Source organism: Parasteatoda tepidariorum, chromosome 6, assembly GCF_982258835.1.
Source record: "Parasteatoda tepidariorum strain Cologne lab strain chromosome 6, Ptep-v5.0, whole genome shotgun sequence".
NCBI lineage: Eukaryota > Metazoa > Arthropoda > Arachnida > Araneae > Theridiidae > Parasteatoda > Parasteatoda tepidariorum.
In genome coordinates, this window is record NC_141760.1 from 8,193,413 (window position 1) to 8,208,038 (window position 14,626).

The following is a 14,626-nucleotide window of genomic DNA, read 5'->3' on the forward strand; positions in this document are numbered from 1 at the left end:
CATCATTCCAGATGATTCATTTGGTCACTTTCGGGCAGTTTTCGCCAAAGAAAATACAGTGCGATTAAGCAATGGTCCCTTAAAAAACTTTTTTTCTTCTTATTTCTGTCCCTTTTTTCCCATTTCTTTAATATTTAGTTCCTTAAGACCCATTTGCGAGAATGTTTCAGGTGACTCCTATCATTTTCGTTCTTTTATCAAACACGAAACACGGATTTCTTCCACGTTATCCAGTTCGAAATGGTATTGATTGTGGGAATTCTTACAAAACTGGTTTCCAGGGTTTTTAGAGCAGATTCGCCCATTAGTCTATTTGACTAACTCGTTAAACCCACATCAAACTTCATGCAAGTGAAGTGAGGTCATCCATCATATTCCCTTATACGCCAGGTCAACTGTCAAATCACTACCACAATTAACAGGGGTAAATGCATTAAACCATCTACAGAAATTTTTTCCCCTTTCAACTGAACAAGTAGGGAACAATTTTCCTTCCATTCAATAAAACCTTTGTAATTCAGACAGATCTTCTTTGTCTCTATGAGAGATCTTAAAAAAAGAGAAAGATCCTTAGAATATTCATTACAATAGCTTTAAAATAAAAATATACAGTAAACAACTACTTTTTTAATGTTTTAATTACTTTGTAATGAGATACATATTCAGTACATCTGTTTAAGCCTTTGCACTACGCTGAAATTTGGAACGAGCTCTGCCTAACTTATGCAACCGAATGTTCGCGAAAAGAGCCCAAGACAAGAGAGACAGACTGAGGATTAGAAGATAAGAGATAAGGAGACAAGATAAAAAATACTTATTCGTATAAAGAAGAGATAAGAGTCCATTCAGACGTTCTTGTTCAGCCCAAGATTAAGATCACGAGTACGGCTCGTGATATTCATGTTTGGTCCGAAATGTACATTACGAGTCAGACTCGTGATATTCACGTTTGACATGAAGCTGAATAACGAGTCTGACTCGAGAAATTCAAGCTTAGCCTAAAATTTTCATCACGAGTCAGACTCGTGAAAATAGTTCAAAGGTTTAATGCAGTACACTTGCTTACAGCGTAGATTTCCGCAATAAAAATACAAAAGTAATAAAGCCTTATTGTATAATTTTTTTTCTGTTGTGTCTACAACCAATTACATTTCAAGAATTTCAATAATAAAGTATTTTCTAAATAAACGTGATTATAATTTTAAATGCATTATTTAAAATATTTTTACAAAAAAAATATATAATTAAGGTGTAATTAAAATAATAATTCAGAGAATATACAAATGAACGTATTTTTGTTAGTGGTAAAGCTTGGAAAAAAATATAAAGAAAAATATAATTACTCATTTGTAAACAAAAGAAGCAGTTTAAAAAAAATTTAAAAATTGATATTAAAAATTATAAATTAATTACCATATTTTCAGATGTTTATAAAATATGACTGCATTGAAATAAAAAAATAAATTGATATACTTATTTGAAGTTGTATGTTATCAAAAATAAATATAGCTACTAGAACAGTAGTTTAGAGTCATAGTTAATGAAAAAAATAATAAAAAATACAGCGAAACATTATAATATCGAACTTATCTCAACGAAGAGATTAAAATCTTAATCTATATTGTTTATTTCAGCATTAAAAAATTGAATCAAAGTTAGTAATAGAGTAAACAATTCTGTTTTTTTTTTCATTTTTTAATTATGTTTTTCCATTTTATATTTTTCCCTTTTTATATATTTTTATATTACGTTAGTTGTAACCAAAACTTTTTAGGTTATGACTTATTTTTTTATTTGTCTTAAACTATTAAAAACTATTTTATTCGCTTTAATAGTTTAATTTCAAATTCTTTTTGGGCATGAGTTCGTTTCTTCTATTATGAAATGAGTTGCCTCTGTTGCAAATGATTGGCAGACCTGCAAGGATGCTATGTGCACAAAAAATAGTTCACCAGCATTTACGTCTTTTCCCACCCATGTAATTCAAAAAAATTTTTTTTCTTTTTGCTTTTTTGCATTTAAACTTAGTTTTTGACATTAATACCAGACCTGCGGACTCTCAGGCTCTTGAGTCCAATCTCAGGAACTTAGTATTTTCTCAGACTGTATTAATTGAGCAGGGCTCACTTTACATAAAGCCCCAAAACTCATCTCCTAAATAAACTATTCTGGTGTGCTTAGTTATTCGCTAATTTCGTTTTAGAACCTCTTAAAATTGAATTTTTTAACAAACCTATCTATATGGTGAACATTGAATATTTTGGCTTTTTTAAAAAAAGATATAAGAAAAGGATTCATTTTTTTTAAAAAAAAGCTCTTCTTTTTTAAATTTTGATCACTAAGTCCCTTTATTTTGAAGTCCCAAAATTCATAAATACTCTGAAAATGAAAAAGCTGCAATTTGAGTTTACTCCAGATTAACCTGATAAATCAAAAGGCACTAATTTCAATTTTAATCTAAAAGCAGTTTTTTTTTTAATTTGTCAATAGCGTTTCCTATGATAAAAATGGGTTAAAGTGCGAGTTGCCATAGCTTTTTCTAAAAGGGTCTACAAGAATATTCTTCAAAGTTCTTTTCACCAATCGACACAACAAATATCTTCACTTTCCAAATTTTCTTTTCTCACTCGTTTGAGCTAATTAGTTAATGTAATCAAGGATAACTTGTACATTTGAAACAAAAAAGATGGAAGACTTGACAGTGTCTCTTTCAAAGACATGAGTATATGTATAATACTGTGTCTGCTCATACCTGCACTGCCATAATGGTCGTAATCTCGCGTAGTAGGGGGAGGGTAGCAGGTAGTTGTTCCTGAGTTTATATGGTTCGTACTTTCATATACATGACAATTTAGAAATAGATACTATAACTTGTGTGAGATAGGAAAATAAAATCCTATTACCCCAAGCTCTTTTTTTCAGGAGTTCTGTTGACCTTGAACAGATGACAAAGCATACTCACATTGAGTTCATTTGATCACCGATTTTTTTGTAAAGTGAGCTACATATTCGTTATGTGGAATGGCCAACCAGATCTCCAGACCTGGTCTTTAAGGAACAAGCGTGAAAAGCTCTGGGAAAGAAATTGCAATTCACGCCGACAGCCATTCGAAAAACTGCGAATAAACAGGCAAAGTATGAAATAGAAGTAAAGTTATGCAGCCAAAGTATCCGTGGGCATTTTTTTCAATTGACGAGGCATTCAAAAAAATGTCGGCGTTATGTATAATGACGGTGACATAAACAAATGTTTCTTTTCTTTTAAAGAACGTAATTTTAAACATAAATAAGTTTAAAAATTACGTAATAAGTTAAAATAAGTCTATAAACAAAAACGATTAATTGCTTCCGAGGAAAAACGACGAAGTGCAAGTGTGAAACGTTTGAAGAATCATAATAGCATATTAGTGTGTGAAAATCCGTTAATTACATCAAAAGTTATTTCGAGTGGTATCTTTGATTGATGGTTCAGAATTGAAATACAATTTCCGAGAATTTTATTTTGAAATCATGAAATTTTTTTTGTTACTTTAATTTTAAATGTAAATACAATTTCATGATCAAATAAAAAATGGCATTAATTTTCATTATTCCAAACTGTTTATCTCTTTCAAACAGCAAATTTAAATATATTGATTTCTTAGACAAGCTAAATTAAAAACTTTTATTTTAAACTTAGAGGCACCGAATAAAGAATCTTCAGTTTAAATAAGATTAATCTGGAGCGTCGAAGAAAATTTGGAATTCTTAGTTAGAACTCTTTAGCAATTCCTTTGCATTCATAGAATGAGAAAATTCAAATTTAGATCGTTCGAAAAAGAAGAAAAAGTTTTTCTCGTTAAGAATGTGAGAAAAGGCATGGAAATGAGTTTACGTGTGAATTAGAATGAAAGAGACTTTAAGGATCTGATAAAAGAAGCGAATAACTAAGTGATTTGTTCACTTTGATTCCTCCAAGTCATTTCTTTTGTCTCGTTTATCAATTAGGGCATTCTTTGTTCTATTTTACGAACGGCTTACTTCTGCCCTTTAGTGATAGAACGAAAAAAAAAAAAAAACGGAACGCTCCGAAACTTTTATTTTGATTGGATTAAGTCGGATAGGATAAAATATCAAATTAAATTACGCCTCTCTCGTTTTATTGCGGTCGCAGCTTTCAACATTTTATTTCGAAGCGTCAAAAAGATATAAAATTTTATTTCTCTGCACTCTGTACAGATCGAAGTATTTTATTGAGTTTCTTTTTTTCAAGCGATACTCCTACATTTGGGACTAAATTTGAAATTTTATCATTGTTAAATAAGATCGAAACTGAAAATTCCTACCCCCCACTTTTTTTTAAAGAAAAGTTTTTATTGAGTATATTTTTGTAAGAGGATCTAAAAACATTGAAAGTATTTCAATGTTACCCAAATACTGGCAATAGGAATCATAAACAAGATTTTATACTTATTCTATAGGCTATTCTACACATATTTTATTGTATAGAATTTCTAAACCATTTTGGAATGATTTTTTTTCCTAGAAAGAATTCTTGAGCTAGTGAGGAATTCCCTAAAGCATTATTTGCTTTATTGTTACACAATTAAAGAATTTAAACTGATGAAATGAAATAAAAATTTGAAAAATAATTTTTTCAGGGGGATAGAAAAGGGAAAAAAATAGCACTGTTTTTTGAGAAGTCAAATATGAAAGAAAAAAAAAAGCATAATTTTCTATAGACTTGAAAGTAATTTTTTGTACTGATAAATGTTCATTATGAAATTGTGTTCCTTGAAGTATTTCAGTTTTGGTTTGAAAAAAAATATTTTCCCTTTCTTAGCCTCTTCTAATAGAATTCTTACATTTATAAACGGTTGTAAGTGAATCAGTCATTGTGAGAGGAAATTTTAAAATATATAAAAAAAAATTAAATAGAATGCGGCAATTGAAATGTTTGACACCAAATCGAACTCCTGTTGCAGACTCTTCCTTGAACTCGACTCCGACTAATGCTTATTGAAAAAATTTTCCAGTTGGAAAAATAGATTTTTAAAAAAATGTCTTCATTCAAAATATTGAAATTGTGCTTAACCATTAAAAAGAGCTAGAATCCTATACGTACACTACAAATTTGATTTTTAACCTTATGAATCAGAGTGAAATAGATATACTAAAGAATGCCTGGCTAAATACTGTGGGAATACGTATGTTTGTTCGCAATTAAGGCAAAGTGTTCGATTCTTGTTCTCCAGTGGCGCCATCTATGGCCGAGAATTTGACTTCTGCCACATCCATGCGTCACACCCGTTTACAGGGCGGACCCATTTATACATCCATTCATTCCTCCACAGATCGTAATTTTGACCTGAACCAGAGCACGATCAATCTCTAATTCAGTACACCCCAGAGATATAATTTGTTACGAGAATATGGTGGACTTTACTGCTTTACTGGTGCACTTTAATATGTATGGTGGCTGTTACCATACATATTAAAGTGCACCAGTCACCATTTGAATTATTCTTTAATTGCATTACAATAGTCTTCAGACGGCAGAACTCGAACATCGTTCTCATGAACGTGAGTCCAGCGCCCTACCAACCAGGCTATCCCGGCTCGGGAACACATATCTTCACCCAAAATAGAAATTTTTATAAAAGAAATTGTTCAATATGGATTTCAAAGAATTTAATTTGATTAGTGAGGATACAATTTAATTAATTTTGAAGTTATTTAAATGCCGGAAAATAGATAAAATTATCTTTAATGGACTATTTTTCGACTTGCCAGAAATGTTTATTTGAGATTTTTACGAAATAAATTGAAAAGATAAACATAAGTGGAAAATCTTTCATTTAACCAATCTTTCATCTCATTAAATTTTTCACAGCTTCAAGATTTATGTTTATAACACAATTCAGAAATGTTTCGGTCATAAGTACAATGTAGAATCAATGATTAGAATAATTTTATACTCCTTTTAATACAAAGTAAATTCCATTTTTTTAATATTTTCTTAATCTTCTAGTCGATTAAGAAATTTCCAAAAACTAAGACGATAAGAACTGAAAGTTCAAGTTTTAAATGATGATCTTCTCTGAACTTTCATTTCACGTTTCAATGCTCCCAATCCAAAGAAGAAGTAAAAAAAGAACAGTTTTATTTAAACTGAAAATTACACTTAAAATGATAAACGCAGAAAAAAAGAAAAGAAAATCTAATCTTTAAATGCGTTTTCCATTCAACAATAGAAAATGCCACTTTAATAGAATTCTCACATTAATAATCGTTTGTAAGTGGATCAGTTAATGTACTTGGAATTCTTTAAATATTAAAAGAAAAAAAAGAATTTCAACGAAATGGAATGGCAACGTTTAATCAAGAATGGCACATTCCATGGCAGCTGTAAAAAAATGGCTCTCATCGATTTTTTTTTCATTTATAATCTACACTTCGCTTTCAAAACTTAATAGCTTTGGATGGGATGAAAAAAACCTAATTACATTTTTTGAAATAAGCTTAATATTGATCGAAAATGCCTTTAGAATGAAATTCCTGCTGGGGTATTGTTGGCGATAATGACAATCTGATGAGAAAGTGGCGACCGCCAATACCTTGTCCTTCATAAACACACGAGGGGAATTAAATACTGATACCTTGAAAATCTTTTCATAAATATTAAAAAATGTCTCAAAATACAAAATAAGGGGAAATTGAGATAAATGAGCGTAAAATAGAGTTAGATTATATAAAAATAAAATCAGAGGCGTGTTCGTAGTTTGATACCACTTAGATTTGACTAACTACATTGTGTAGAATATCATCGACTGAATTATTTACACGCCCAGTGATTGAATATGATTGAGCCCATTTTGAAAATTGGTATGAATTATTTATATATTATTTCGTTTGCTATTGAATTTAAGCTATAGTGACAACTGTGGAGTTAAACTACGTAAAGGGCAACAACCTTTGTGTCTAAAGAGATCAGAGATGGCGATTTTATAAATTACAACCTTATTGGGCGGTGAGTGCTCCTCTTTCTCCTGAGCCACACAATTAATCGAAAAGCATTTTTATAGCAACTACACTCAAAATCTTTTTTTGTAATTATACTTCCTTTAGTTTTACGACTGGGCCGACCAGGTGGCCGAGTGGTTAGCGTGTTTGAGTGTGAAGCCATTGGCCTCGGGTTCGAATCCTGGTCAGGGCATGAATTTTTCTTTCTCTCTCTATGTTCTATGGCCTTCCCTCTTTGTGTGAATGTGACCCACCCTATAAAGGGGTTTGTGGTTGTGTGACGTGGGCGACGCTGCTCTACCGCCGTACCTTCGCCACAGGTGCCCACTGGGTAACGAGAAGAGAGCAGCACTTCTGGCATTTCTGTGGCCAATGGGACAAACCCCAAGTGCCCACCATTTAAAAAAAAAAAGAAAAAAACAGTTTTACGACTGACTTTGGTCAAGATGCCTTTGCCAAGAAAAAAATTGTCGATGACGTGTTACTCCCATTGGCAAGCATTTATTACAAAAATAACAATGACGTTGGTGATTAGTATCACAGAAATGTTTTTATTTTTCTACCGACATTAAGTAGCAACACAATTCTGGGCTTACGACTCTCAGTGTTCAACACCGAAGCCTTGTAATTCGGTGCAGAACCCAGAAGACAAAAGAACTCCTAAGTCAAACATTGGGACAAACTAGCTCGCTAACTCCATGGAGTACTTTTAGATAGAACTAATCAACGTTACAAGGAGAAGAAAACAAGAAAAACCACACACTATACTATATATATATATATATATATATATATATATATATATATATATATATATATATACATATATATATATATATATATATACATATATATACATATATATATATATATATATATATATATATATATATATATATATATATATATATATATATATATATATATATATATATATATATATATATATATATATATAAAGTCAGAAAATTAATGTGTGCTATATCATGAACCATTTTATTGTGGTAGTAGCAAACAATCAAAACAAACGAGCTTCATAAAAGTGAAAATAAAACACGAAGACAAAATAGAAATATACTCTGTTGCTTTTGGGAATGTTTCTTAAAGGACAAGAAAATTCTATTCAAAGGATGCAGCCAACTTTGATATCGTCTTCTGCGCGTTCCTCTAGCTTCTAAAATTGATGGTCACAATAGTGTCCTAATGATATGACGTTTTTTTTTTATTCTTTTTTTTTTCCTTTTCTAGATTTCAGAGAAGATTGTTACTTCAGTAGTTCAAACTCCGACTTTCGAATACACACACTCTCTTTCTCAGAATTGAAGATCCCTGGGATATTCCATAAACAAACTATTCCCATATATAAATATCGATGGAACTCCTCGAAAAATCAATCAGATTCTTGTTTTGTTTTTAAGGAATCGTACATTTTGGAAAGTTATGATGCTGAACGAAACGTAATATTAAAGATTGTTAAAGTAGAAAAAGGAAGTAAAACTTCTTAATGAAATAAACTTCTTAGCAAATTCTTAATAAATGGAAGTAGACGCGAAGAGAAATGAAATTGTTGATAAAAAAATATTCGTTGACATCATGTAAAATAAGTTATTACACGTTTTTTTAAGGAAATATTTTTTTAACTATCACGTTATTAACGTAAACTATAAAATGTAATTTTGTAAAAAAGTGGGTTGCAATAAGGGTTTGCTATATTGAAGGTTTATTTGAGTTGAATATTCATACAATTAAAACTTATGTCTTATGAAGTCTTGAAGTATTACCCGCGTTTGCTAAAATGAAAAATGAATCATAAATATAATACTAAATAACCTTTTGTTGGAATATTTTGAAAAGTTGCGCAGTTTGTAGATTACGAGGTTCACAAGGAAAAATATTTCGCCATTTCCCCTTCAGAAACATCTGCTTAGAAACATAGCTGTTAAGGTGCAATACTTTTCGAAACTTGTATTGTAAGCACTTTTTTGATTCTGCCAAGCCTGACAAATTGAAGAAGTTATTTTACTTTAAAAATCAGCGTTTATTTCAAATGAATTGACTTTCGGAGCTTTTCTAGCTTATCTCTTTCTTAAGTTCTGTTAATTCTGCTTTCTAATGTAGGTAATATTGGGTTTTATCTTACAATTAAATGGCCCGAAAAAATTATTTATCTAATAGATAAAAATGGTTCTTTAGTACCGGTCTGAAAAATCTAAAATGATCACCAACGGTGCATATAGTACCTATTGTTAGTGCATATAGTACCAACTACATAAACTGAATGCTGAATTTCTCGATTAAGTGACACAATATGTTTACACTGGTTCGAGTAGAAACACTAGAGCAGAAAACCTGAGTAGAAACACTTTTTCTTATTCATAAGAAATTGAAAACATTTTTTTAAATATTAATTTCATATAGCCAATGTAGAGATTTCAGTTATTTCTTATTTTCAGAAGAATGTGAAGAAATGCAAGACTCTGAAAAAGCTTTATATCATAAAAGTGGGAATTAAGTGTGAATACACGACATCACTTAGTAGGGTATTTTTTTACTAAATTAGATTATTTTTGTAAGACATGTAACTCCTTTACAATTTTTTTTCTAATGCTTATTAATTAGTTTCAATTATTTCCTTTAAAAAAATTAATTCAGGAAAAACTGCTTAACTAGCAAATTTTCATGTATTTTTTTTAATTCAAAAATATTGATGGTACAGTAGTTGTAAAATGGTAACTTCAGAAATTCCAGTTATTACTCTTAGCTGATATATAATACTGATTTGCTTCGTTCGGTTTACTTTTGAAATGTGTTTTAGCGCAAAATCTTAAGAACTTAAATCAATTATTAAAATCTTTAAAACTAATTCCTGCTTAAAAATTTAAAATTTTTAGTCAATAAGTTACAGAACTAAAATAATTTAAATTGAAATAAATGACATGGAAAACCAGTGCAATTACTATTAAAGATTCATCACTCTGCTAAGAAAGCAATTATAAATTTCTGAATTTTGAGCTATCGCTGCATAGCTGTCAATTAACCTAACTGTTAGGACTAAATGAATAAATGAATAAAATTATTATCATTGAACCTGCTTAATTAAAACATAATATAGAAATTTTGCTCATCTGAACTATTGAACTATGCTTTTTTAATCCTCCAATTCTTCCCAGCTTATAGCTCAGTTTATTTCAGCTCTTCGTTATCCACTCAAGAAGAAATTTTTCTCCCTGAAATTCGTAAACATGTATGTTTATGCTTTCATGTTTGTGACAACTGACACGCTTGATATGTTTATTCTTTGTTGCCAATGCGAAAAAGGAATCAAAACTTTTTTTGTCGTCATGCAAAGAAATATTTAGATATGGATACTATAAAGGTAATGCTTATAGAACACTTCGCCTTTATATCATTCATTTAATAATGCCTTTTGAAAGCTGAGCATTATGAAACATTAAAAAACATACCTGATCATAATTATTTCCCAAGAGTTCATACTAACTAAGCATTTTGAACATACTGATTTATTTCAAAAGTGTCTTTTGTAGACTTACCTGAAAAATAAAAAATAAATTAATTAAAAATTTATAGGTGAAAGTTTATATATATATACATATGAGAATTATAGGTGAAAGTTATATATATATATATACATATATATATATATATATATATATATATATATATATAGCCCATGCTAATGACTTCAAAAAATTATTAGCCAGTAAATTTAGCCAGCGAATTTCAAAAGTCTTAGCGAATGGCAAATTATATCAATTTTTCATGGCTAATTTTTGTACCATAGCAAACTTTATATAAAAATACAAATTTATAATAAATTGAACTATTTTATAAAATGAAACTTCAAATCAAGATAGATTTTACAGTTGGGGAGGAGTAAATGATCAATGAAAGGGAGAAAAGATGGAAAATGCAGATGTTTCATCAACTTGGAGAAAAGGGAATCAATATAGATTGGGGTTAATTTTTCTTAGACTATAGCAACGTCTTAGATTATATCAGGAATATTAGAATAAATCTAAAGTAACATTTGATTTTTTTTAAGGTTCCGACTATTTTAATTATCATATGGCAGAATTTAACGCGGACCAAGTATAAACAACAGAAATCTTTTGTTCGCAAAATATCTGGTGGGGGGGGGGGTGGAGAGAAGGATAGAATGACAGACGGACAAAGCATTCTAGAATCGAATCGTAGGACAAAATATTAAGGGACAGAATCTAACGTAGTAAAATTTTCTTTGAAAAAAATCTATTCTTAAAGTATTAGTAGTTTTTTCTTCAGAGGAAACAGTATAATAGAAAAACAAAAAAAAATTCATTCTGTAAAGATTGCTAACTCATTAAATTAGGAAAACTTATGATAAAAGGAAGCTAATTATTACGCATCACAAACTTGTAAAATTTATTATATTTTTATGTGTCCTAGAAATGCGTAATTTTAAATTGAATGGGTAACAAAATGCAAAAGGAACATTTTTCTCTTTAATCATCACCAAGAATTATCTTAAATTTTGCATTCTTTTGCTTTCGAAGAAAGAGGTCAGAATAACGTGGGACATAATCCCACGTGGTTTAGTTATCGTGATGCGTAATTCAACGAGAACTGATTTTCGCGTGATAGAATTACACTTAAACTGGTAATTGTGGGACATAATCCCACGTACACTGGTAGTTACGAATAGAATCCAGCAAAAACTGGATACCGCGACTTTGAATCCAACGAAGATTGTGGAGCAAAATGTCAAAAGAACTATTTATTGTAGGACTTAATTTTACGAGGGTTGGTAAGCGTGGAACAGTTAGTTATTGGGGACGGAATTCCGCAGAAACTGGATACCAGGGCTCAGAATCTAACAAGGACTGGTTATATTAGCACAGAACCCCACTTGTACTGAATATCGGGGCACAGAATCCCACGAAGATTGATTATCGTGACTTAGAATCTTACATACATAAACTATTGAGGGGCAGAAAAATCAAAATCAGTTGCGGGCAGTATACCTCAGGACATAGTCACATGCTGAAAGAGCTTCGGGAATTTTTTTCCCTCAACACTCGGAACAAGAGTTTATTTAAAAATGATGGTTGACTCAAAATTTTCACGAATTCCTAAGCACATTTTGGAAAGTACTGCTCTAAATCTTTAACATACGCTGACGCTCTTCCACCCCCCCCCCAAAAAAAATCTTTCTAAATATTATTATTCATTAAGTTTCTTCGGTGCAGAAATAAAACTCCGGACCGCAGTGGCGTAAAAATTAATGCAGCTTCAAGCAACCGCAATGAGGAGAAACTTTATCAATTATCAAAAAGACGGCAAGTTAGAAAAGAGAGTGGAATAAATCAAGAGAGTAACCCTTTCCTTTAAACAACCTTAAATAAAACGGACGATTTATTTCAAGTCTTTTGCATTCTCGGGAACTCGTTCCGAATATTTTTTTTTATTTTATTCGTCCTGCTTAAGCCAGTCGTACACGTTTTTCATTCCAAATCACATGCTTGACCCCAAAAAGATGGGATTCTTAACTCAATTTCCCTTTTCTCCCTATTCTTTAGTCCACCCCCTTTCCAAAACTAGACCAAAAGTTTGAGAAGAAGAAGAAGAAATCCCCCCTCTTCTCCCTCATTTCTCCCCCATATTTGTCTTCCTAAGTCTTCTTGGCAGTTTACCAGAGGTCCGGCCATTCATACCTCTCCTACCCCACCTTCTCCCCCTACAACACTGAGAATGAATTAACCCCAGTGTCGTTCACGAATTTAATGCAGTAATGAGGGTAAGAGTTTTGGAGAACTATTTTTAAAATGTAAATGATCTCGCGTGACGAGGGGGGGAAAAGAGGGGGGAGGGAATGAGAGAAAATTTTGTTGTGGAAAGAAAGGGTAAATCTTGAAGAGGGCATGTCTGGGGGGCAGATTTATTTTGAAATATCTTGACTGGGGTTGTCAGAGCCACCAACGTTAAACGGTAGAATGTTTTTTTTTTCCCCTCTTATCTACTTTCTCAGCATGATTTTCTTTGATTTTAAGATTTGAAGGAAAAGGGTTTTGAGAATTTTTTGAACCACGTTAATGATTATACATCTGTGAGATAATTTCTGGCACGTCGAGGAGATGGTAAAATGGTGATTAATTATAAGGAGAGTACTTCAAATTAAGTAACAATGTTTTTTTCTTTAATCTTCAAATTTTGAATTAATGTTAATGATACGATATTATGTTTCGAGCAAGTTGAAAAAGAGGAATTATTTTAAAACGCTACGTGCATTTGTGAGATTATTGTAAAATCTTTTTCGCATGCCCATGTTTCAACCAGTATTCGGAGAGAAAATAAATTTTATGTTAAGCATATTTCAGATTTTTTGAAATTGTGTTCTTGATAGTTATTCATTTTAAAATGCATTGGTAAGGATTTGGGCCATTAAACTGAAATGCATTACGCCAAATTTGGAGGCTTAGCATTTCTTTTTCGAAATATGAGTTACTCAGAATGAAAAAAAAAACACTACACATATCTACCAAATGTTCTTGTTTTTTTTAAACTTGTAAAAAAAATATCGAGGCTCTGTGGTGCATTGAACCATGATACGATAGGCAGTTCAATAATATCATTTCTGATACTATATCGGGATTCATATTTTCCAAAACATTCTTTGCATTTTTATGAAGCTGTGAAAATTTTGAAGTATAATCGTTAACTACAAATTCAGGAAATAATTATAGTGTAAATTATAAAAGATAAAAACTCAAGTGGATATTTCGAATCATTCACGAATGAAAACTACGAAATCTCCAATTTTTTTCGAAACTATTTAAATACGTTAAAATAATATTTTTTGCTTCATTTATAAGAGGATGATTTATCTGACACTAGAGTTTAAAATTTTGAACTAACGCCATTTTTCGGCACTCGACGCATGGAATTGATGCAAAAAAAAATTTTTTTTTTTAACATGCCTTAAATATCTAAATGGGAATACAAAAGAAAATCAATTATATTCATAAAAAATCAGTATAAAAGTATAATTTCTATTTGCTTATCCACCCTATATAATATCTGTCGTATACTCATTATCGCAATAACTGTATAATAATCAATAGTAATTAACTGTTTAAAAATTAATAACTAATTGTCCAATCATGAATATAGTTTTTAATTCGATATAAAACTAATTCTCATGAAAACCTTACGAAGGTAAGTAAACAGATGGCATCATGATTCATTTCTCTGAAAATGTTTTATAGTTAGTTCGAGGAAAAAAAAACGTTAAATAGCATTTATTGGGTTACTGCATATTACAGGTTTTGACATTAATAGGGATATCGTAAATTGTTATGATTCTGCCCCTTTAAACTATGAACTAGAGTTATCCTCTAAATGAGAGTAATAGAAAATAGTGTCGCTTTTCCATAAGTGGGGGATTTGTAGTTAAATGAAATTAATTATAACGTCGGATAAATTGAATTAAAAATATAAATTTTATACTCTTCTTTAAGTAGAAAAATTGAAATGTAGGAAGATCTGTAGTTATGAAAGTATGTATGAAGTAGGAGGAATGGAATTAAAAATATGAGTTTTGTGCTATCTTTTTATAAAATGAAATGCA

The 14,626-nt window shown here is 30.7% G+C and overlaps 1 protein-coding gene across 5 annotated transcripts in view; it reads right to left on the reverse strand.

Moving 5' to 3' along the window:
* Positions 1-14,626, reverse strand: part of LOC107449324 (uncharacterized) — a 235,323-nt gene that overhangs the window by 37,479 nt on the left and 183,218 nt on the right. For 2 of the 5 annotated variants that reach the window (XM_071179029.2, XM_087165398.1), the window contains one exon: positions 10,467-10,553. The exons of the other annotated variants lie outside the window; for them this stretch is intronic. The gene's annotated coding sequence lies outside the window, so the exon portion shown is untranslated. The remainder of the gene's footprint in view (positions 1-10,466; positions 10,554-14,626) is intronic. 5 annotated transcript variants of the gene reach the window in all.